Below are 26,086 nucleotides of genomic sequence, written 5' to 3' on the forward strand. Positions count from 1 at the left end.
GGTAATGTGAACTGGGTGGGCTCCCTAATTTATCACTCAATAAGTTTGTTACTTGTGTACAGCAATGATTTTCATTTTTGAGTGTCGATTTTGTATTCAACTACACTATTAAATTTGATTATTGAATACAGAAATTTTTTTCATTGTATTTTTGGGTTCTTCTGTGTACAATGTCATGTCATCTTCAAATAAAAATTTAGTTTTCTCCTTTCTTATCCTGATAGCTTTTATTTTTTCTCCTGTCTAATTGCTCTATTTCCACATTAATGTTGAATGTTTTCAGAAATACATTGAATAGGAGCGGTGATAGTGTATACCCTTGTCTTGTTCCTGATGTTATAGTGTAAGTGTTCAGTTTTGGTTCATACTGTTTTTGTTGGTCTGCCACAGATAGCTTTTATCAGATTGAGATTAAGGTCATCTATTCTAACTTTCTGTAGGAATTTTATCATGAACAGTGTTTTATTGCATTGTGATCTGATATGCTTGCGATAATTTCACATTTTTAAATTTTTACATTTAAGTAAGCATTCTCTATGAGTCAGTAGGTTGTCTATTTTGAAAAATGTCCCAAGTAAAGCTCAGAAGAATACATGTTATAACGTGGTGTGAAATCCTTGGTAGAACTCTATTAAATCAATTTGTTCACAGGTTTGGTTCAGTTCTGATATTTCATTTTTGATTTTTTGTTTAGTAGATCTTTACATTTGCAACAGTAGTATATTGATGTTCCTCATTATAATTCTGTTATTGCTTATTTGATTTATTCACCTTTGATAGAGACTACACTAGGAGCGCTACAAATACGTTGATTGACATTATATATTAAAAGTTTGAGTCTGTCTTGGGCCTGTGTGCTTTATCTGGCAGGCCAGCAGCTCATGTGAGGAAATATAACTCCTTATACCACATGTCTCTACGACCTGTATCATTGTGATGTCTTAAAAGGGAAGACGGAATTTAAACTAAGGATTCTGAGTCCAAGCAAAATTCTGTAGAAGTAAGTATTAACCAAAGAGAAAAATAAGTTTTTCACTAATTAATGACTTAACACGTTGCTTCTCACTAACCTTGCTTGCATCTGTGGCCTTCAATCCTCTGTTCCCAGGATCTTTCTACATACTCCTTGGAAGAGCTATAGTTAATAAAGAGGAAAGAGTTCAGAGATTCTTGATCTTAGCCTGATAAAAGCTCTGATCCTCTGTACTTTCTTCCATTCTATATTATTACCTCTGTCTCTTTTATCCTTTGTCATACACTTTCCCAGGTGATTGGGGGGACTGATCAGGCCCTGATATACCTCCATTAGTATATGTTTATATACTTGGGAATATCAGTATTGGTGCATCAGTATGGTTTGGAGATTGTTTTGTTTTAGCCTTTGAAAGACTTTACTCCAACTTCTCCACTTAAGAGATTGTGCTTATAAAGTTATTGTGATTCTGATGAGCTTTGCTTTATAGATAATTCATTTATCTTCTCTAGCAGATTTTAACACTCATTAACCATGTTGAATTTCTGGACTATTGAGTATTGTATGCTTTGATGTAGTTTTTTTTTCTTTTTGTTTATTTGTTTTTAATTTTTTTTAACTATGGACAATTGGATTTTTATATGCCTAACTTATGTGTATGTCAAACTCTTTTTCCATGTCTGGGAAGTATTTTGCTGTTACATGAATAGGTTTTTATGTTATTTGCATTTGTATACTGCTTTTTTAAAATTGACTCCACTCAATCTCATATGGTTCTTGTATCATCTGTGGTTGTTGGATTCATTTTTAATGGTCCCTTGTGATATTTAAGAGACCATATTTTTCTTTTTTATTTTATTTAAAAGGAAAAAGAGAAAAAACAAAACAAAACAGTGTAACGGTATAAGTAATACAGAACTACAAAAAAAAACAGTAAGAAATCATCAGTTAATAGATTACACATTATCATCTTAGAGATAGTTGCTCAAGTCACAGGATCAAAGCATACAAAGTGGACATTCAAACAGTGAGACTACAAACAGTTGTGTTCAATAATGAACCAAAAACATTAAATATAATCATCTATTTAACACACCTAAACACACTTGCAGTTGTATCTTTTAGAGCATTTTTTCTTCTATTTTTACAACAAAATTTACACATATTAGATTTTATTACTCCCATAGTTATTATTACTTTTTTGGAAGAGAATAAAGACAAATATGACAAAAAAAGCTGTCAGTCCAGACTAATGATACACATAGCACATGATGTAAAAACAGAGTACAAGGTTATCAACAATGGTTACCATAATGCCTCTTGCTTCCTTAAAAAGAATTGTCTATCTCATTAGGTATTATAAAGTTGAACAAAACAGTAGAGAACAAGAGCAATAAAACCTAAACCTTGTAAACATTACAGGACTTCAAAAGAAGATAATAGTCAAACCAGAATGGGCATCATAGTGAATCTTAATGCCTTCAAAGTAGTTGGCTATACTCTGATACTTGATACTATCAAACAGAATGGAACAGAGTCTAATCAGTCAAAACAAGATAGTGGGAGTATTACAGGACTTCAAATCAAGTTAATAGGAAATCGAAAAAGTTACTATAATATATTCTGCTAATTTTTAAAAAAATTTTCTCCTTAATTAAAAAATCATAAAAAAATAAATAATTTTTTTAACGAATAAGAGAGAGATTGAGATAAAAGAGGACATAACAACATAACAATGCAGGTCAAAGCATGACAATTTCAGCAACCTAGTGCTTCACCACCAAATAACTTAATAGTAGTTACCATAGTGTCTTTTTCCTTGAAATACTTGAATATAACTTCATATACTATTGCATCAAACAGATTGAGACAGTGTAAAACCTTTCAAGTGGATGAAAGCATTGTATGGTATTTAGAACCAGCTAACAGAAAACAAACAATGGTTGCTATATTATCTCTTTGCCTATAACAATTTTTGTTTATACTATCACATATGATAAAATCCAGCAAGATACAACATGATAAAACCAATGAAGACAGAAGCGCCATAGTTTGGTGGCACTTCAAAACAAGATGATATTAAATCAGCACTAGTTATTATAATGACTTGTTTTCTTCAAAATAGCTGTTCATTTCATCACAGGCAATAATATCAAGCAGCCCAGAATAAAGCCATTCCAATTAATAAGAGAAAACTTTATAAGGCTTGAAGGCCACATAATGGGGAATCATGATTACCACATACTTTTATATATTTGAATCATTTCTTACATTAGAGAAACTGTCCGGTATTCACACATGAGAGATTTATTTATTTCACTCATGAGTATGGTCTCAAGCTGTGCCCAATTTACTGGTAAATATCTCAATGTAATCCTTCTTTATAGCTGAGTAGTACTCCATTTTATAGAAATACCACATCTTTTTAATTCATTCCTCAGTTGATGGACAATTTGTTTCTGAGATCTGGTGATTACAAATTGTGCTGCTATAAACATAGATGCACATATATCACTGTGGTATTATGCTTTCAGTTCTTCTGGGAATATCCCTAGAAGTGGAATAGCTGGAACAAATGGGACTTCCAATTCCAGCTTTTTGAGAAATCTCCAGCCTGACCTCCACAAAGGTTGTACTCACTCCCACCAACAGTGTAGGAGAGTTCCTTTTTCCCCACAGCTTCCCCAACATTTGTTGTTGGTTTTCCTGATCCTGGCCATTCTTTCAGGAGTGAGATGGAATCTCAGTGTGGTTGTAATTTGCATTTCTCTAATGACCAATGATGATGAACATTTTTTGATGTATTTATTTGCCATTTGTATTTGTCCATCTTAGAAGTGTGTATTCATCTCAGAGGCCCATTTTTGGATTGGATCTTTGAATTTGGGGAGTGTGAGTTTTTTTTAATTCTTTATATGTTTTAGACAAAAGTCCTTTGTCTGAGGGAGAGTTCACTAAGATCTTTTCCCAGTTTGTGGGTTTTCTTTTCACTATTTTGGATATTTCTTTGACATGCAGAATTTTTTTAAAAAGAGGTGGTCCCCTCCCAGTTATTGATTCTGGGAAGTATTTCCCTTGTGGTTTGAATCCTGTTCATGAATTCTCTACCTACCCCTATTGTCTTCCAGGTTTTTACCCAATTTGTCTTCCAATAGATACAGTTTTTCTGTTTCAATATTTAGATCTTTGATCCATTTAGATTTTAATTTAGTACATGGTGATAGGCATGGGTCTAGTTTTAGTTTTTGGAAAATGGAGAGGCCAGTTTCTCCAACACTATTTATTAAAGAGACTGTCGTTCTTCCAGCGGACCTGCTTGGCTCCTTTATCAAAGATAAGGTGGTTGAGTGTGTTTGTAGTTGTGATTGTATCTTCTAATCTATTCCTTGATCTTCGACTCTGTTTTGATTCCAGTACCATGTTGATCTTACTACTGTTGTTTTGTAGTATAACTTCAAGTCAGGGATTGTGATGCCTCCTGCCTTACCTTTGCTGCTTAGAATTGACTTTGCTATTCTAGGTCTCTTCCGGTTCCAGATGAATTTTAGGAGTGATTTCTCTATATCTATAAGGTATGTTGATGGTATTTTCATTGGGATTGCACTGAATCTATATAACAGGTTTGGGAGAATGGCCATTTTCACAATGTTTGTTCTTCCTATCCATGAGCAAGGGATGTCTTTCCATTTTCTGAGATCATCAGTGTATTATAATTTTCCCTGTATAGGTCTTTCACTTCTTTCATAAGTGTAATTCCTAAATATTTCATTTTTTGCTTGCTAATGTGAATAGTCCAGTTTCTCTTATTTCCCTCTCTGTGATTTTGTTGTTAGTGTATAGGAATGCTATTGATTTCTGAGTATTGATTTTGTATCCAGCCACATTACTGAATTTATTTATTGTATCTAAGAGTCTTTCAATGGAGTTTAGGGGGTCTTCTATGTAGAGTATCGTGTCATCTGGAAACAATGATAACTTAACTTCTTCTTTTCCTATCTTTACCCCTTTAATTTCTCTCTCTTGTCTAATTGCTCTGGCTATTACTTCCAGTACTATATTAAATAAGAGTGGTGATAAAGGACATCCTTGTCTTGTGCCTGATTTTAAAGTAAAGGCTTTTAATTGTTGGCCATTTAGTATGATACTGGCTGTTGGTTTGTCATAGATGGCCTTTATTATATTGAGGTAAAGACCATCGATTCCAATTTTCTGTAAAGTTCTTATCATGAATGAATGTTGGACCTTATAGAAGGCTTTTTCTGCATCTATAGAAACGATCATGTGATTCTTACTTTTGGCTTTATTGATATAATGGATGATATTTATTGTTTTACATATGTTGAACCCTCCCTGCATGCCTAGGATGAATGCCACTTGGCCATGGTGTATAATCTTCTTGATGATTTGCTGCATCCTATTTGCCAATATTTTATTGAGGATTTTTGCATCTGTGTTCATTAGGGAGATTGCTCTATAGTTCTCTTTTTTAGTTGGGTCTTTCTCAGGTTTTGGTACTAGGGTAATATTTGCTTCCAGGAGTGACTTAGGAAGGATTACTTCTATTTAAATTTCATTGAATAGTTTGAGAAGTGTCAGCATTATGTCTTCTTTGTATTTCTTGTAGAATTCTGCTGTGAATCCATCTAGGCCTGGGCTCTTCTTTGTAGGTAAGGACTTAATTACATTTTCAATTTCATTAAAGAGATTGGGTTATTCAGCAGTTTTACATCCTCTTTATCTAGCTTTGGTACTTCATGTGTTTCTAGGAATCTATCTATTTCTTCTGTTATCAAACCTTTGAGAGTAAAGGTTTTCGAAATAGGTGTTGATGATCTTGGTATTTCTGTAGAGTCTGTAGTGATTTTGCATTTTTCATTTCTTATTGCATGAATTTGAGCTTTTTCTTCCCTTAATTCATAAGGTTGCCTAGGGGCTTATCGATTTTATTTATTCTTTCAAAGAACCAACACTTTGATTCGTTGATTCTTTGGATTGTTTTCTTAGTCTCTATTGCATTGATTTCTGCTCTGATTTTTATAATTTCCTCTCTTCTTTTGGCTTTGGGCTTGACTTGCTCTTCTTTTTCTAGCTGTTTGAAGTGTAGCATCAGGTTATTTATTTATATTTGTTCTGTTTTCCTGATGTGGGAACTCAGTGCAATAAATTTTCTTCTGAGGACAGCTTTCATTTGCATCCAACAGAGTCCAGTAAGTTGTATCTGTATTTTCATTTTCTTGTAGGTATTGTTTCATTTCTTCTTTAATATCTTCTGTGACCCACTGACTACTCAAGAGTGTGTTATTCAGATTCCATGTGTTTGTGGGATTTTTGCAGTATCTTTTATCATTAATATCTAATATCAAAGCGCTATGATCTGATAATGTGCAAAGGATGATTTCAGCTCTTTTGCATTTGTTTAAATATGTTCTGTGAGCTAATATATGGTCTATTTTAGAGAATGACCCATGTGCTGCTGAGAAGAATGTGTATTCTGATGTTGTTGGGTGGAACATTCTGTACTTATCAAGTCCATTTGTTCACAGGTGTGATTCGGTTCTGTTATTTCTTTGCTCATTTTCTGTGTGGTTGATCTGTCCCTTGGTGTCAATGGTATGTTAAGGTCTCCTGTTACAATTGTGTTACTGATAATTTGATTTTTCATTTCTGTTAATAGTTGTTTTATATAACTGGTTACTCTGGAATTTGCTGCATATATATTTAAGATAGTTATCTCTTCCTCTTGGAATTTTCCCCTAATGAGTATGTAGTGACCTTCTTTGTCCTTTCTGATAATTGTTGGTTTAAAGTTCACGTTGTCTGCAAACAGAATGGCTAGTCCTGCTTTTCTTTTTTGGATTTCTGTTGCGTGAAGTATTGTTTTCCCATCCTTTGACTTTCAGTCTGTGAGTATCCTTCTGGGTTAGATGGCTTTCCTGTAAACAGCATATGTTTGCATTTTGTTTCTTGATCCATTCTGCCATGCTGTTTTTGATTGGTGCATCGAGACCATTTACATTAATGGTTACAACTCTTATATGCTTACTTATTGTTGACATGTTATCTTTCTGCTGTTGCATCTTTATCTTTCTGTTCTGTTTAATTATCTGCTTTGCTTAGTGTTTTTTTCCTTTGTGTATGTAAACTGTCTTTCAATATTTTTTGCAATGTTGGCTTGGTGTTCATGAAGTTCTTCAGCTATTGTTTGTCATGGAAGTATCATATTTCACCATCATTTTGAATTATAGTTTTTCAGGTACATCAGTCTAGGTTGGAAATCATTTTGCTTTAGGATCTGGAATATTTCACTCCATGCTCTTCTTGACTTTATTGTTTGTGCTGAGAAGTCTGCTGTGATTCTGATAGGTTTTCCTTTATAAGTGATCTGTCTTTTTTCTCTGACTGCTTTTAATAATCTATTGTTATTTTGGATTTCTGGGATGGTGATTATTATATGTCTGGGTGTAGTTTTATTTTGGCTATGACTATTTGGAGCTCTATAGGCTTCAATGAACCTGATGTCAGTTTCTGATCTCATGCTTGGGAAATTTTCAGATATTACTTCTCTAAATATCCTCTTGACATCCTTTATAGTGTCCCTTTCTTTTTCATTAATCTCTATCAATCTTATGTTGTTTTTGTGTCATCTTGTAGCTTTTGAATTTTTATTTCCTGATTCCTTGTTATTTTTAAAAGATCTTTCTTTTCCTGTTTGCTAGCTGCAATCGTGTCTTCAATGTCTGAAATCCTATCTTAACTCTCATTGAGGCGGTTTTTACAGCTTTCAGTGGATGTTTTGATTTCCTGTATATCTCTGTGCATCTGCTTTATGTATTCTGTTTCTTATATTGCTCATCTAGGGATTCTATCTTTTTCTTTAGTTGCTCCAGTTTTTTAACTGTGTTTTCTTTAGATATAGTCAGAATCTCTTTCATTTCCTTTATCATTTCTTCTCTTACCTGGGAAATTATTTCAAGTTTGAATTTCTTTAAAGCTTCCTGGAGTTGCTTGTTTATGTCAGTAGCTATTATGTCTGATATTTGAGGTGTATGGTATATATTTTCTTCTATATGCATCACTCCTAGGGTTTCTTGAGGTTGGCTGGAGGTTTGAGGTTGTAATGTGGTCTTTTGTTTTGTCGTTTTCCTGTATTTCTGTGTTTCAAGTATTATTCAAAAGCTTCCTCAGGGTCTGTTGGAAATCCACTTCCATGTTCGCAGCTCCTGGGACTCTGGCACCCAGTCTCCCCAAGCTGCTGGGCCTCTGGAACCAGTGACGCTCTTCTGTCTGCTTAGAACTCGGTAGTTCCAGATAGGCTGGGCTCCAAGGACAGTGTGCGCCCCCCTGCTTGCTTGGAACTCCATGGTTCTCAGAGCCCAGCCAGAATGGGGAGGCAGATGTAGGTGCCTCTGACCTGCATATCTACCTCACTGCACCCAGAAGGCTTGAGGGTCCCAAAAAGGCTGGACTTGGGGGAGAGCACACTGGGCACTTAGCGCAGGCTGCCAGGCCTCTGGAACTGGTGATGCTCACCTGCTTGTTTTGTAATCCACAGTCCTGCAGACATACAAGAATGTGGATGCAGGCGCCCGAGACCCGCCCAGCCCTTACTCTGCACCCAGACGATGTGAGGGTCCCAAATAGGCTGGGCTCTGGGGATAGTGTGCACCCACTTATTTGCTTGAAACTCCACAGTTCTCCAAGCACTGCTGGAATGGGGAGGCAGATGTAGGTGCTTGGATCCACTTAGCCACTTCACTGCACCAGGAAGCCTCTAGGGTCTGGAACAGGCTGGGCTTGGGGGAGAGTGCTCTAGGCACTTACTGCAGGCTGCCGGGCCTCTGGAACTGGTGATGTTCACCTGCTTGCTTAGAAATCCACAGTCCTCCAGACACACACGGAGGCGAATGCAGGCACCCCAGACCCACCCAGCCCTTACTCTCGAGAGCATATTTTTCATGATTTTTATCCACAATCCTGTCCTCTAGATCTGATATTTTGTCCTCCCATATATACTTTCAAAATAGTTTTTAGTCTCCTAGCTATAAGTTTAAATGTACTTAATGAGCTCTATTTCTTTCATGTATTGGGTCATCATCCTAAGTCTCATCATCCTAAGTTTCCATCATCATGCTAAGTCCCTCTACTTTTAATCTGTATCTACTCTAGGTCCCCTAAGTCTTCAATTGTGATAGCAATCTCCTTTATTCTGAGAAATTATTTCCTGTCTGACTTTTTCTATAGCTTTGTTTATTTATTACTTCTACTGCTACCATTTCAGAATTTTCAGGTGGGTGTCTTGTGATTTTCTTCATTTATTTGTTCTCTAGGCTTATCTTGGATAAAATGGAAGTCTAGGGTTGCACTTCTTCTCTATCTTGTCATCTTTAGTTTTTAAAGGGTTTTAGTTATGTTGATGGTTATAAATTGCTTATGGTAGATTGAGTTCTCACTATTCTTGAGTTCTCTCTGGGAAATGACTATTCTTCAGAGATATCTTTCTAGGTATACCTGACTCTTGGCCTTCAAGTCTTTACAAAGATACTACCTTCACACTTTGTCAATGATGAGACATTGCTGGCTATTTGACCAGCACCCAATCTTTTGGTAATAGATGGTGGCAATCATTATAATCCTATATGATCACAAATTTGTCATGCAAAGAAGTACAACTGATCATAAGAGGTATGGTATTCCTATCAGAGTAGTACAATTAGCAATACAAATAGCATAAGGCACAGTCTAGAAACTGATAAACTTTGGTAAGTATTGATTTGCTACCATAAATCATAAGTGAAAGATTTATCCTCCCTCAGCCATCTGCACCCATACTCTGCTTACCCTGGATGTCTCCAAGGCCATTGCTTCCCTAGTTTGTGTGGGCTTTCAACACCAGAAGCATTTAGACAAAAATAATATGGTGTCTGCATTCAATTGGCCCCTCATAATTTTCACACAATCTCCTCTGTTCTATTCTGCTTACAGGTCTCTTTCCTCTAACATTGCTGGGAGCAGGATGGGGGAGGGAGTGTTGAGGTCAAGCTCTACCTTAAGCACTGCCATCTCTCTCCATGCTGTCTCTAGAGGTTTCAACTAGCCACTACTGTGTATAGCATTAGCTGCTCTACTCCATTGGCATGATTCTGTCTGAAAGATTCTAGCAAAGAAAACTTTAAGTTTGTTCAAACTTGGTATGTTCAGTGTATCATCTCTTGGACCAGTAGCTTCATGCCTGGGGTGAAGGTGCTGAGATTAATCTTAATCACACAGAAACTGGAAATAAAGGATCCCAAGAGCCCCTTTGAGGGCACATTCCCAAGGGCCTAACTTTGTAACACCAAGCCCAATGCATTGCTTATTGTTAAGTTTTTGCATCAAGTCATCAATACAGTGTCTGCAAAGATTAAAGACTAAAAATGATGGAGATTAGAAACTGCTTTAGACCCCAGGGCCTATAATGTCCAGTCCCCCTTTCAGCAAAAAATACTCTCACAAGTGGCATGTAAGAAATTCTGGTTATAGATTTTTACATAAAATATATCGAGAAAGATGAATTCTACTAATTTTTACTATATAAATTAAAATGGTATTCCATGCCTCTAACTTTATGTTATGTGGTATGTTCACAAAAGGTGGTTTGCATGTGAAATGATCTCTCTTGGCTCAATTTGGTAAGTTGGGACATAAAAAGTCTTTCCTTGGACCAATTTTGTGGAGTTATGCCTTATAATATAGTCTGTAATTATACTACAAGTAGCAGTTGATCCTAAAAGAGAGTTGAAAAGAAATCATAGCTTTAAAAATAATAATAGAGATATAATTTAATAGCAAACTTTATTTGATGTGGTAATTATATCATCAGGGTTCAAGCTCTTTTTATGAGTCTAAAAGTCAATAATTAAATAATTAGATCTGATAACAAGGAGACAAAATTTGCATCAAGTAAAGCCATTTATCATTTGCTCTGTGCTACTCTGTAAGTATACATTATGAGACATTAACAGTAATTAATTTTAAAGTTAAAGACCAATAACATGAAAACTTCCTCTTCTAGGCTCTTAGTCAATGATAATTCAGTACTTTAAGAAACCGCACTGAGGATAATTATATGTGCTTACTGGCCTTTTTTGAGGTTTCTTTGTTAAAAATAAAGGACAAAATCCCACAAATACAGAAAACACTTGTTCTTTCATATGCAGTAAAAGTGATTGAAATAATATGTGACAACATAAGGGCAAAATAAACTGAATTCCTTTGTCAGCAAATACTGCTACAGTGCATGAAAAACAATGATGAAAATTGAAAAACACAATATCAGAATAAATATACAGTGTGGGATAGTTTGTATACAGTTTAATGAAAATCCAGATGTTGCAAGTGCATAAATCTCATTGTATTTTGGTACATTATAGATTTTTTAAAATAATGAAGCACATTGAAAAACTTTTCTTGTGAGCCAATGGAAAAAAATGAAGTACCAGATGAGATAAACTCTCAATGCTAAATTATTTCTTACAAAAAATGTAATACTTGGTGGGAAAATTGTATAAACAATCATTGATGGAACAGCTGCTCTGGATGGAAAAAAAGAATTCCAAGAGTTAGCACCACAAATGAGTTTTTTTTTCACTGCATTATTCATAAATAAGCAAATACAACAAAATGTAGAGGGCACTGTGGATGTAGTCAATTTTATTCAAATGGCACAATTTAAAGCATATTGCAATCAGTATAAAACTCATAGTAAGATAGCAAATAGCCATGACATTCTCATAGCACCAGAGAATCATGAGTTATTCTTGGATGAATTATTTAACTAGTTGCCAAATTTCAGTGTTCCAAATTTCCAAGTACTGGTGTGTGTCTGAAAACAAGTATCTATGTGGAGATTATTCTTAGCTGATATGTAAACACACACACACACACACACACACACACACACACACACACACCCTCTTTCCTTTCAACACAATCATGGCATTTTAAGGAAACTTAACCATTTGTTTAAATAAACCTAAGCTTTAGAGATAACATTTGAGAACAGCTGCTTGCAGTCATCTGACCTATAATCATGACTTTGCCACTTATTAACCCCATGCATCATGGCAAATTGTAAAATGTTTCTATGCCTCAGGATTCTTTTTATCACTGAAGGAGATAACAGAATCTACTTTACAAGATTACAATCAGGGTTTGATTAATCACGTGAGCAGTTTAGCAACCATTCACACAGTGAAAGTTAGCTATAACAGATTATCGTTGTCACCCACATCTCCATCACAGATTTCACACAAGGAGATTGCTTTGTAACTTCTCAGCCTGCACACAGACCTGTGTTTTCCATCCTTTTCCTTGTGTGTGATAGGCCAAAGGGATATTCTGACACAGGCTAGAGTGTCAAGGTCAGAAAGAAAACAGTTTCAAGATTTTGCGATATACCTATTATCTGGAGCACAAGGTTGCTGGTGACCAGGAGGAAAATGATAAAAAGAGAGATTAGACAAGTTTCTGAGAAAATATGCTTTAAACTATTAAAACAGATGGATCAAATGAATGTAGGTTCTGTGAAGAGATAATAAAATTGCATGAGGTAAAGATTCATTAGTTTGTTTATTGCTTTTAACTAAAGAAATTTACAAAAGAAGCTATGTTTTACTATACCTGAGAACATGAAAGACTTGGTCAACCCCACTGCAGGCTCCCTCTCCCTCCTTATATGCTCTTGGGGGCCTTCCTATTGTCTATAATTCACATCTTAGACATTGATGGGCATCCTTATAATAGTAGCTCTCAACAATACTGCCATTAGAGTTTGCTCAAAAAGTCACATTGGCAGAAATACTCCTAGAGTGTGCACTTGTCTCAAGCATCTCAAGCACTATTACAAAAGATCTGCAATGTATAGCAAATAATTAAACACCCTAAAAAACAGTGTGCAGCTCCATGTGTTTTATAAGATATGAGGAAATACAGTATGAGTTGTCTTATGGAAAATTGGATGGAAAAATTTTAAAAATTGTATTTTAAAAGTTCTCATTAACTCACTCCATTTCACAAAATACACCACCAATTGTGGTTTTAGCTCCAGAACAAACTACACTCAAGAGTCAAAGCAGAATGATAGTGATTTAGATATAGTTCTTTCTTTGTAAACCAATATCCTATGCTTTAGTAAAAGCCAGGAATAGAAAATGCAAAAATGACAGGCAGCCCATCATTGCTGCTACTTCACTGGGTTTTCTAAGGGGCTTCAGTTTTAAATGTAAGACGAATCTCATATTCAGATGTTTTTTGCTCTGCATATAAATAAGAGTTGAAGAAAACGTAATTTTCTATTCAAAACATTCAACAAATTAAACTGTAATGCATCCACTTCATTGTTGATTAAAAGATATGATTAAGCACAATATAATTTATTACTTTTTTAAAGTTCAACTATTTATCTTGCATAACACTTTTCTAGTGAACTGTAATTTATTTCCTTTGTCCAATTTTAAGGTCACTGACCACTCCAGAGAACTACATTTTAAATTTTTTGATTAAATATTAAATACATTAGTATTGGGGTTCTGGTAAAGATGGTGGATAGATAGGAGTAGATCACAAAAGCTCACTGAGATAGTCAATTTAGATGCCAAAACAACACAATGTGGGGAGTCTCAGACAGAGGGAGATGGATCCTCTGAACCCAGGAAGAAACTAAGGTAAGAAGAATCAGTCAAACAGGCAGTCCCAAATTACTATTGGAACAGCTAAAGGTTCAGCGCTCCCGCTGAAGTGTTCAAACCCATGCAGCTGCAACTTACTGAACTGCCTGAAGTCCTGCCTTTTCAACTCACTGGAGCCATGTTCGTGGCAGGGTTGGGGGTCAGCAGGCCCTGCAGAGAGCTGGGTTGGCAGGGGCTCTGCATTGACCTGTGGTGAATGCCAGAAGTGGAGCCCTTCCACAGAAAACTTGCACTAATGGAACAACACGTGGGTACTGGGCAAGACTGGCAAGAACAAGGAACAGCAGTGACTTATGCCAGTTGTTCCCTTCCCAGATGGGATTGGTGGAGTGTGCTTGGCCTGGGTCATGCCCCTGGATGAGACCCAATAGCTGTTCCAAACCAATGCCCTATGCCCGCAGCACGCACTTACACAGTGAAGGCCTCAGCAGGTTGACTGACCAGGAGAAGAGAGGCCAGCATTCATGGCCCCATTTTGCACTACAATAGCACACTGAAGGGGCAGGATCACCTAGTCAATGCACTTCAAAGGAACTGTAGCTAACAAATAAAGATTCTGGGGTCTCCACTATATGCCTCTCTGGAAGAAACAAAAAAAAGTATCCGAAGAAGAATCAACAAGAAAATGTCCCCAGACCCCAACCCTGAGAACATTGATCCAATACAAAGGAGACTGAGGATAGCAAACATGCAATATCAGACATGCCACCAGTAGACATAAAGAGATATCTTCAGGGCCTCATAGATGAGTTCAAAAGTGAAATATTTAACCAAGTAAAGCAAGATATAAATAGATTAATAAAAGAAATGCTAAGCATCTTCCAAGAAGACACAGAAGGAAGAATGGAGGAGTACCAAAAAAAAAAAAGAATTGTATCATGAAGAATATAAAGAAAACATAGAATACATGAAGCAGGTTCAAAGAAATTACCAAGAAATTAAAAACTCCATTGAAAGCTGGCAAAACTGCTTAAAAGAAACTAAGGATAGATTATCCAAACTGGAGGACAAGATTGCAATGTGGGATCATGAAAGAAAAATTTCTTTAAAATAATAAGGAAACAAGCAGTAACAACACAAATGCTAGAAGAGTACAAGAGGGTCTATAACTTAAGAATAAAGAATGTGAATGAAGAAGCAGGGGCACAAACAAAGGCACTACAAAGGCTATTCACAAAAATAATTAAGGAAATCTTCCCAAACATAGGAAAAGGAAATGATATTCAGAGGTATAAGGCATATAGAACTCCAGCTACCTACAATCAAAACAGAGCTACACCCGACATACAATAATTAAAATCCCAGATAGTCAATATAGTAACAATATTAAAAGCTATCAGAGACAAGAAACAGATTACTTATTAAAAAAAAAAGACCTGTTAAAATTATAGCATCACAAAGGATCAAAGCAAAAAGAGCTTGGAGCAAAGTATTCTAAGCCCTGAAAGAAAATAAACCTCCATCACAGATTGATGTACCATGAAAAACTGTCTCTAGAAATTATTGGAGAAATAAGATGCTTCCAAGACAAAGAGCAACTGGGGGAATTCATGACCACCAATCCAAGTTTACAGAGAATACTGAAGGACATTATATATAGAGAGAAAAGTAACAAGATTTCAGGAACAGTGGAAGAGAGGCCTCAATGAATGGAGCAGAAAGCAGAATGAAGATGGCAAACAGGCAACTAATGGTAGAAAAAGAGCACAAAAAAATGAGGCAAAGGTTGGCTATAATCTCTAATAAAGATGGCCTTAATACACTAAATTTAAAAAAGAGAATCACAGAGTAGATCAGGAGATAGGGTGCAACTAGATGCTCTTTATAGGAAATATAATTAAACTGAAAAAGGGTATATGGACTGAAAATCAAATATGAGAAAACACTGCCCTATGTGACAGGGAACCAGAGAGCAATAGGGGCAACTAGACCAGTATTTGTGGATAGGTTGGAAAGACAGGCTTTAATAGGCAATGGAATACAACCAGAACCACTTAGGTAAGTAGCAGGTTCCCCCCTCCTCCAATTTAGAACCGAGGGTGTTGCTGAGACTCAGAAATTCACAGTGCACCCTGAGGGAGTAAAAGGGTAGGAATAGTCTTTAAAAAGACAGCACACGATATTGTTAATAGTGTATCAGGAAACAAAACCCATATTAATCACACTGCCTTGCTTAGATAGAATTTATTCTGTCCCAGTTTGCCTATATGCACTAGATCTGAGGGCACAGACAGCTATCCCCAAAATATCAGAATATAGCACAGTAATCATCTTTAATTTCTTATTAACCTAATCTGGAGCCCTCTATAACTTATACTGTTTTATCATGACTGATCTTTTTAAATCTAGTTTGTTTGATCACTGTTTGTTACTGACAGATTTTATTCAAAACTATTATGATTAATAATATCAAGTGTGAGAGTATAGGCAACTACACTGAAGATGAAAAGATTCACTACGATACCCATCCTGGTTTGATTGCTACCTGTTTTTGTAGTTTTACACTATCTACAAAATTGTGTTTTTAGTGATACTGTTATGTACTGATATATTCAATTATACTATGTTTGGTGATTCAGCCAACTCTATGTAAGATTACAAGAGACAACACAATAACCATGGTAGAACACCTTGTACAGTGGTTTTGTATGTCCTTTTCATTTTATGTGTTTATAAGAATATGTTTTGTTTTGTCCTGTTTTTTTTCTCCTTCTAAAAACAGTTTATGAGAACTGATCTTATGACACATGATGAAAAGAACAAATACTTTGAACAAAAAAAGACACTACAGTACCCAGTGCTGATCCCAGAGTGTCATGATATGAAACCCAGCAACACTATTTTCTTTGTTCAGAGTGATTTTAGGCTGCTTTGGTTTGTTTAATCTAAACATAAATGAAGATATGGATAAATGCGGGTATGTCTAAGTGTATAGAATTGATAGCGATATTACTAAATTTTTGTTGGATAGTTGAACAGATCTGTTTGCAGTCTCACTGTTTGAATCCCCACTTTATATGTTCCAATTTTGTATCTTCAACAACCATTTGTAAAAGCACAATATGTAAACATCAACCAGTATTTTCTTACTGTTTATTTTTTCTTTGAAAGTTATATATATATAATTTCTATCTGTTTTCTGTTTTGTTTAGTTTTTCTTCAAAAATAAAATTTAAAAAATACATTAGTATTTATATTGTATACTAATTTTATGATCCAAAGGATAGATGAGACATGGAGTTTGAGAGAGATTTTCTATAATATGTTAATTTGGAAGATATTTCATTTCCTTCCTTAGTATCTCATTTATAACTCTAAGCTGTGAAATAAACACATCTTTCACTTGTTAGTGTGTTGATACCTCCCCCAACATGCCAGGTTTTATCATGCAAGCTATCATTACAGCATTTACTCTCTAGCTCTATTTTATAGTTCAGTACCATTCAGGAATTATGTAGCAAACATTGTGGCAAAGAGCATTTCAACAGAATGGTTTGTTAACTCTTCAGGAAATTGCAGAGCGCAACGCTCCACCTCAGATGCCAGTGAAGAGCTTAGCTCTTTAATCTTAAATGTCACTCTTAGGTAACTGCTTTCAGTTCCTTTCCTGGTCTTCAAATCTACACGTTTAAAGGACATTTAAGAAATGTATTCATTATAATCAACACATATACAATCAGTAAATTTCAAACAGGGTCAGTGAATAAATGAAAAACAGAGACCATTTAGATTCCTTTTTACGTACATATCTTTCACTTTTTATGAAACAGTGCCAAAAATGATACATATGGCTCAGCTGATGTTGCTTGACAAATCTTGATTGAATGGAACATAAAGTGGAAGCTTATTGTTTTAATTTCCTTTTGAGTCTTAAGGCCTAAATCAAAGCAAAAAAAGACAATGCTTTATATGTTTCAAAATGAGACATTAGACTGCCTAAGAATTTCCTGAAATAATCAAGCTAACTCCTATGCCTAAGGAGATTTAAAAGAGAAAGAAAAAAGCCAGTTGTACAACTATTAGAGGATTTCTCACTTTCTGAATATAAAGTTATAGACTAGAGAAGAAATTTATTAAGTTATCATAGTGCAACAGGTTCTATTATACATACAATCATGAACAGTGCAATATAGAATATCAATTTACTAATTATTAGATGCAACAAATATTAACTATAGTAATGAAGCTATTTTGATGGAGTCAAAAAGAATGAACAATTTAATTATTTGGAAATTAATAGAAGCATTATATCATAAAACCTGGGTCGCATGCTAGGGATCTGCAAGTCTTCTGTGTTCCCACAGACCAGAACTTAGAACAGGATATGACAATGACAAATGCTGGTAGAATCAGTGAATGAGTGAATAGATTAGGAATAAAAATATGTAAAGAAGGTGCTTAAATTTGAACAATTTCAAAAGAGATTAATTGCTAAATTGGAAAAGACTTAAAAAGAAAAGATTAGGCCCTCCTCTATAAACCAGCAATGGGGTGTTTGAGCTGAGAGCATATTATTTTTTATAAAAACAAAATAAATATTCACCATATACATCTGTTTATCTGGGATATGCTGCATGATTCCATTTCAGTGCCTTTTCAGAACTCAGACTTTAATAACTGGCTCCAGGCTTTATCATTAAATGTGTCATGCTGTCTTGTATGCTGCCTCTTTCCACATCCCTAGAGGTAGAAAAAAAAAAAAAAAAAAACAAACTCAACGTAATTTACATATCAGATATAATTCTGGGTTCACTAGGTACAAATCATAACAAAATACATATACAATATATAATGGGTGTAAAATTTTTACATATTACATGTTTCCTAGATTATGGTGTTGAAAAACTGACAAACTTACCAACTAAAACAATAGCAATTGAAGTGTCTGGCGCTTTCCATCACACTGAAGGGATCGCAGCCAGCAAGGAAAAGCCTAGAACTTGGTAATTAGCACTTTACTCTCTTTTTTTGGCCTGTTTTTTTTTTTTTTCTCCTTATTCGTCTTTTCATTTTTCTCCCTTACTTTTTTTCCTCTTTCTCTCTGTTTTGCTTTTTCAATCTCTTTTCTTAACAGCTAGGGAGAAACTCCAGCCACAGAACCCTAATCTCATCCACCAAACCCAGAGAACAAGCTCAGAGAGCTCCTCAAATCCTTCATTCTTTCTTTTCTACTTTCTTCTTTAGTTTCCAAAATCTTGTTCAATCATCCTTTGTCCACCAGTCTTGCTTCTACTTCCTTTCTAATTATTTTCTGTTATGCACTATCTTCTGTAAATCTCCCCACCACAGGGTAAAACCACCTTACTGAGGGGAAACAGTTTGCATACAAACTGTCAACTGATGGTTGGTTCTTTGCTCTGGTGATCTAAAGCACAAAATCACTACAGATCCTGTGAAAATTCAGAGGTTTGTCAGTACCTACTTGGAAAATCTTTACTCACATAAGATGGAAAACACAAAAGAAATGAACAGATTACCAGACAAGAATGAACTGCCAAAGCTGAATCAAGAAGATACAAAAATTCTGAATAATCCAATATCAGTATATGAAATTGAAATTTAATTAAAAATTGGCTAATAAAAAAAGTCCAGGTCCTTATGGGACCTGAATTTTTTGAATTTTACAAGATATTTAGAGAAGACTTACTACCAATACTCCTTAAACTCTTTAATGAAACTGAAAAGGAAACAATATTCCCTAATTCCTTCCTGGAGGCAAGTACTATGATAACAAATCCAGAGAAAGACCAACCAAAAAAAGAGAACTATGGCCAATCTCTCTTTTGAACGTAGATGGAAAAATCCTCAATAAATTGTCAGCAAACAGCATGCAGCAACACATCAAGAAGAGTATACATCATGAACAAGTGGGTACAAGTCCCATAATAAAAGCAGAATGAGATGCACTCAGAAGATAAAAACTTAACCTGCTCAGCAAAGAAGTAGGATACAAGTGTCAACTAAAAGTAATGTGACATTCTAGCTAAATTGTTTCCAACAGGATGTCTTGCTTTATGGTTTTCTAGTTTAAAAACTCTGTAACCTTCCAATTCAGGGCCAATCAATCTGATTTTGAAATAGGGGACTTTGTCAGTGGACACTGAACTCAGCTAACGAAATTCCAAAATTTGTGAATTTGGCTGCTTGGATTTCTATATTGATCACGTACTCACTTCAGTGATGAAGACTAAAACTAGACCCATGTCTATCACCATGCACAAAATTGGAGTCAAAATAGTTCAGTGATTAGAATATTAAAATATAAACAGTAAATCTACTGGAAAAGTAAGTAAAAATTTTGAAGATATATGTGCATATAGAAATGAACAAAACCCAAACTGCATGGGAAGAACATCAAAGAAACAAGTGGGATCTTATTAAAAAGCTTTTGCACATCAAAGAAATCACCAATGGAGTGAAAAGACAACAAACAGACTGGAAAAATATTTAGCCGAACATCCTGCAGACAAAGATTTCTATCTAGAACATATAAAGAATTTTTGAAATTCTGACTTTCCAAATTGAAATACTGAATCCAAAAATGGACATTGAGAAGTATATGCATATCTTAGATGACAAAATATAAATGGAAAATAGATGCATGAAGAAATGTTCAAAATAATTGGTCATTTGAAAGATGCAAATTAAAACAACACTGAGATTTCATCTCACCCCAGAATGAATGGCCATCATCCAGAAATAAATCAATAACAAGTGCTGGTGGAGCCGTGAGGAAAAAGACACTTTTCCACTTGTTGATGAGAGTGCAGACTGAGGAAATCAGTGTGGAAACTTGTCAGAAACCAGGATTGGACATCCTACTCAATCTAGCTGTCTCTTTTGGGTATTATCCCAAAAGAATTAAAAATATCATATAGCAAAATATATATGCTCATGTCTATTGCAGCACAAATTTAAGAGTGAAATATTGGAAACAACTAAAATGCTCATCAATTGAGGAACAGATAATAAAAGATGTATTTTTATACAATGGGGTAATATTTAGCTATAAAGACTGATAAACTTGAGGCTTTTATAAGTAAATTGTTGCAACTCAAGAACATACTCATGAGTGAAATAAATCAAATGCACATATGCAAAGATCATATTGTCTCTATAGTTTAAGAAACTCAAATAGTTAATAATATTCAAAATGTACAATAGACATTGTGAAAGGGGAAGAAACTACTCAAAAGGAAAGAACAATTGGGATAGGGCAAAGGAGAAAGTAAGAAACAAAAATAAAACTAATTAATTAAATAAATACACACACAAAATAGCTAAGATAATTATACTACATTTTTTAGTTCATTGAAAAGAACAGTTTGTGCTTGTATTATCTGATCAACTTAGCATGCCTGTATCTTGAAATCATTGAAGATAATATGAAATATATTAAACATTGTTAATTTTGTACTATATTGTTTTGATATTGTGTATGATAGTTTTTATTGTTTTATCCTATTTACAAAAAATAATAAGGTAATAGAAATTTATTATAATCTCACACTATTGTTGAAGTGTATTGTAATTGCTCACTTCTTGCTTAATTTTTCACAAGGTTGAAGTCAGAATGTGGGCTAATGTGTGTTCTAAACTGTGATGCGTGACTTTGGAAGGTCCATTTCAAATCTTTCAAGGTTTGGTGTCAGATCTTGTTTCTATACAGCTAGAAGCATCACTGAAGTCTTCAATTTACTACATGCTGTCATATGGGAACTATTCTCTCAGTTCCTCTGGATTAAGTCAAACCTAATTACATTTTCAATTGTAATTACATAGATTATAAATGTAATCCTTTTGCAAGACAAACTAACATAACATGGAATGACTTTCCCTCACAATCATAAGTTCTTTTGGCACTCAAGGGTAGAACTGGCATGTCAGGAGGTTGAATTCTGGAGGAACATGATAGAAGTCTGTCAAACACACTCAAAATATTACACATTCTCAGTCATTCTTTTTTTCTACAAGAAAATCACGTCTATTCTTCAGTGAATTTCTTTCATGTGTCCATGAACCAAGCTATCATCAACAATTTTTCAAGTTGGATCACCTATAGGATTCCTCCCCTGCACCTTCATTTCACATGTGTTTCTGAAGACTGAGACCAGAATAAAGAATGAAGCTACTTATAAGAATCATATCAAAATGGATTAAAAATTTAATTACAAACAAAAAAAATCAATAGCATTCCTTTTCACAAGCAACAAACTCAATGATAGAAACTATGGAAATAGCACCTTTCACAACAGCATCCAAAAAATGAGATACTGAAGAATTAATCCAACCAAGAATGTAGAAGACCTACATGTTGAAAATCATACTAATCTAAAAGAGAAGATTCAAGAGGATACTAGAAAATGGAAAGTTATCCCTTGCTCTTGGTTAGGAAGAACCAACACTTGAAAATGGCTATACTCCCAAAACTGTTACACAGATTTAATGCAATCCCAATCAAAATACTATTGACAGATTGTCATGATTGATGTCAGTGACCCCCGGCCTCTTGCGTTTGCATTATGCATTTGTGATTGCTTCATTGTCTAGAGCTTGGATTGATGATGTCAGTGCTACACCCACGTGGGGTGGAGCCACCATACAATGTAACAGCAGGAAGAAGGCATGTCTCTCCCTCTCTTGCCAGTTTCTGCCTTGCTTTTTGCAGCTGCCATGAACTGTAACCCTGCCATGCCACCCTGCCTTGGAGCCAACTGAGTATGGACTGAAGCCTCAAAAAAACTGTAAGAAATAAACATTTCCTTTCCCAACTTGGTGCAACAGGTATTTTGTCTCAGTGACAAGTTAAAAGTAACTAAGACAGAATTCTAGAGAAAATATTCCTAAAATTGATTTGGAAACAAAAGAATCCTAGAATAACAAAGGCAATTTTGAACAAGAAAGACAAAGCAGGAGACATCTCAATTCTTGACTTGAAATTATATTACAAAGCTACAATGATAAAATCAGCATGTTAATGGCAAAGAAATAGTTCTGAGAATCAATGGAACAGATTGAAGATCCAATACAACTACAAAGATACTCAACCAGTTTATATTTGATGATGCTAAATGTGTTCACTGGAAAAAGGATTGCATCTTTAATAAATGGGGTTGGAAAAATTGGTTCTCCACATGCTGAAGACTGAAACCAGACCCATGTATATCACCATGAACTAAATAAAAGTGAAAATATATCAGATATTTAAATATTAAAACAGAAACACTAAATCTACTGGAAGACAAGGTAGGTAGAAATCGTAAAGACATAGGGGTAGGCAAAGAGTTCAGGAACAAAATGCAAACTTCATAGAAAGTACTTCAAAGAACCTACGACAGGGATCTCATCTCATTAAAAAGTTTTTGCTTCAAGAGAAATCACCAACAAAGTGAAAAGAAAACCCACAGAATGAGAAAAAATTTTAGCCAGAAGTTCCTCAGACAAATGACTTATATCCAGAACATACAAAGAATTCAAAAACACCAACCCTCCTAAACTCAAAGACCCACTCCAAAAATGGGCATCTGAGATAAACATACAGTTCTCAGATGAAGATATACAAATGGCAAATAAGTATATGTAGAAAAGTTCACCATCACTGGTAATTCAAGAAATGCAAATTAAAACAGTATTGAGATTTCACTTCGCTCCAGAAAGAATGGCTTCCATCAAGAAATCAACTGATAAAAATGTTGGTAAGGCTGTGGGGAAAAAGGAACCCTTCTCCACTGTTGGTGGGCGTGTAGACTGGTGCAGCCACTGTGGAAATTGGTATGAAGATTCCTCAGAAAACAAGGATTGGAAGTCCGATTCAATCCAGCTATTTCCCTCCTGGGTATTTTCCCAGGAAAATTGAAAAGGTCATGTCACAGCAATATATGTGCACTCATGTTTAAGCTGCGCAATTTGTAAAATAGCTAAGTCTTGGAAACAACCAACATCCTCAACAATCACAGAATGAATGAAAAATATGTGGTATTTTTATACAATGGAATGTTGCTCAGCTGTAAAATTGATGATCCTGAGGCTTTGATAGGTAGATGAAAGCAACTGGAGACTGTCCTAATAAGTGAAATAAATCAGACTCACATTTGTAAATATCATATTGTCTCTCTAGTGTAAAATAAATAATAATAAAAAAACAGAAAGTGTAATAGGAACCAAAATATTTAATAAATATTGTATAAATGAAAGGGAAGAAAGTACTTGAAAAGAATGAACAACTTGTAGATATACAGACATATCTGTATGTATAAGTGTGCAAGATAGACAACTGTACTACATGTTTTTGGTAGTTCATCAAACAGAATAGTTTATGTTCTCATTGTTTCTCTGTTCATTTTTGATCCTTTGATTTTGTAACTTGAACAACTACCTCTAAGATAACAATATGTAGTATATCAACTAGTGATGAATTCTTAATGCTAACTTTTTTGAAATTCTGTGTCATTTCTACTCTTTTTTCTGTTTTTCTTTTTTCAAATAAAAAATTAAATATAAAATATGAAATTATGAAACTGCTAGAAGAAAGCATTAGAAATTATTCATGGCATTGTTTTGGGAAAGGATTTTTTGGACAGTACCTCAAACACAAAAGATAATTAGGATCACATCACACTAAAACATTTTTGCACAATAAAAACAATAATTAGCACAATTAGATAACCTACATAACTGGAAAAAATATATATAGCTAATATCCAGAATATATAAGTGTCTCCGAAATCTCTACAGAAAAAAGGAAATTACCTAGTTTTTAAAAATTGGCAATAGATTTGAATAGGCATTTCTCTAAGGCAAACATACAAATGGCTAGCAGGTATATGAAACAGTGTTCAGCATTACTAATCATCAGGAAAATACAAAATGAAACAAAAATGCAATATCATCTCTTACTAATAAGAATAGATTTTATAAAAAATTAAATTAACAAGTGCCACTGAAGATATGGATAAAGAAATCTTGTACTGTGTTGATGGCAATGTAAATCATTGCAGTCAGTATGGAGAACTATATGGAGTATCGTGAAAAAATTAAAACTATCATATAAATCAGCAATATCACTACTGGATATTTACCCAAAGGAAGTCAAATAAATAAATTGCAGATACATCAACATATTCATTGCAGTGCTATTTAATATCACTAAAAGCCAGAAACAAATGTAAGTATCCATAAATGAAGTGTGGATAAAGAGCATGTATTATTTTATATATACACAATAGAACACTATTCAGCTATATAAAATAATGAACTCTTGTCATCTATGATAGTGTATAGAACTAGAGATGATACAGAGGTGATATGTGTTCAGTAGAAACTGAACTTTAAATTTTGAATTTTGATATCCTCCTGGACTAGTGATGAGAATACTGTGTTCCCTCCATGCTGGGCAGCAGCAGCAAGCTGTGTTCTCAGAAACTCCATAACAAGGAGAAACAACTCTATAACAGTGTGACAGTGAATTTTTTATAGCTTTCAATATCAAACAGGGCTCAGCATAATGCCATAGATTCACCACCAATGCTCTATAATATACTCTGTGGTTAAACTATGGTGTTATATAAGTTAGATGCATTAAATGCATTTTCCACTTGCTATATTTGAAACTTATGATGAATTCACTGGCTGCAACCTCATATTTGAGGAATATCTCTACTAATTTCTCTTTCAAATCATCTCTCCTTCCTACCCTTCTCTTGGCATACAAACATTAAAGAAAATGAAGTACATGAAATTCAGTTTAATAGCTCCATATAGCATTCAAGGAGCAGTGCATAAAACAAAAGTGTATCTCTCCAGATGATCTAGCTCTAATTCATCTCTGTTTTCTTCTCTTTGAAATTCATACTCTGGAGTTCAGGAATACTATAATGGCCCAAATGAGCTCTATGCTTAAATTTTCACAAGGTTGAAAGAACTTTTTATAATCTCATCAGAAAATCAACTCCATATTCTATGAAAATATTCCAATGGTCCATTCTTAAGCTCCAGATAATGCCAGAAACAGAAGCAGTTCTCTCAAAACATAGGTTAGCCCCGGGTAAGCACCTGGCCTATGGTGGTATTAACTCTAAAACATGTGAATATGTTGAAAGTTAAATGATGTTAAATTCCTGAGAAACTATAAGTAAAAAATATATTTTAAATAAGTATGCTTATACTTTGGAAAGAAAATTATACTAAATTGTCTAGATAACATTCAGACACTAATAAATATGATTTTTCATCTCCTACTGTAAAAACAAAGTTTATTAACACCTGGAAGATATTATGTGACAGACAAATTATACACAACGACTTATTTTATAGCATTTAATCAACTACATAGTAAAAGTACAGTATTAGTTCAAATTTGTATATGAGAAAAGTAATATTCAAAGATATT

Source organism: Cavia porcellus, unplaced genomic scaffold (assembly GCF_034190915.1).
Source record: "Cavia porcellus strain 051 isolate PalLab524CR breed Dunkin Hartley unplaced genomic scaffold, mCavPor4.1 scaffold_20, whole genome shotgun sequence".
In the NCBI taxonomy this organism is placed as follows: Eukaryota; Metazoa; Chordata; class Mammalia; order Rodentia; family Caviidae; genus Cavia; species Cavia porcellus.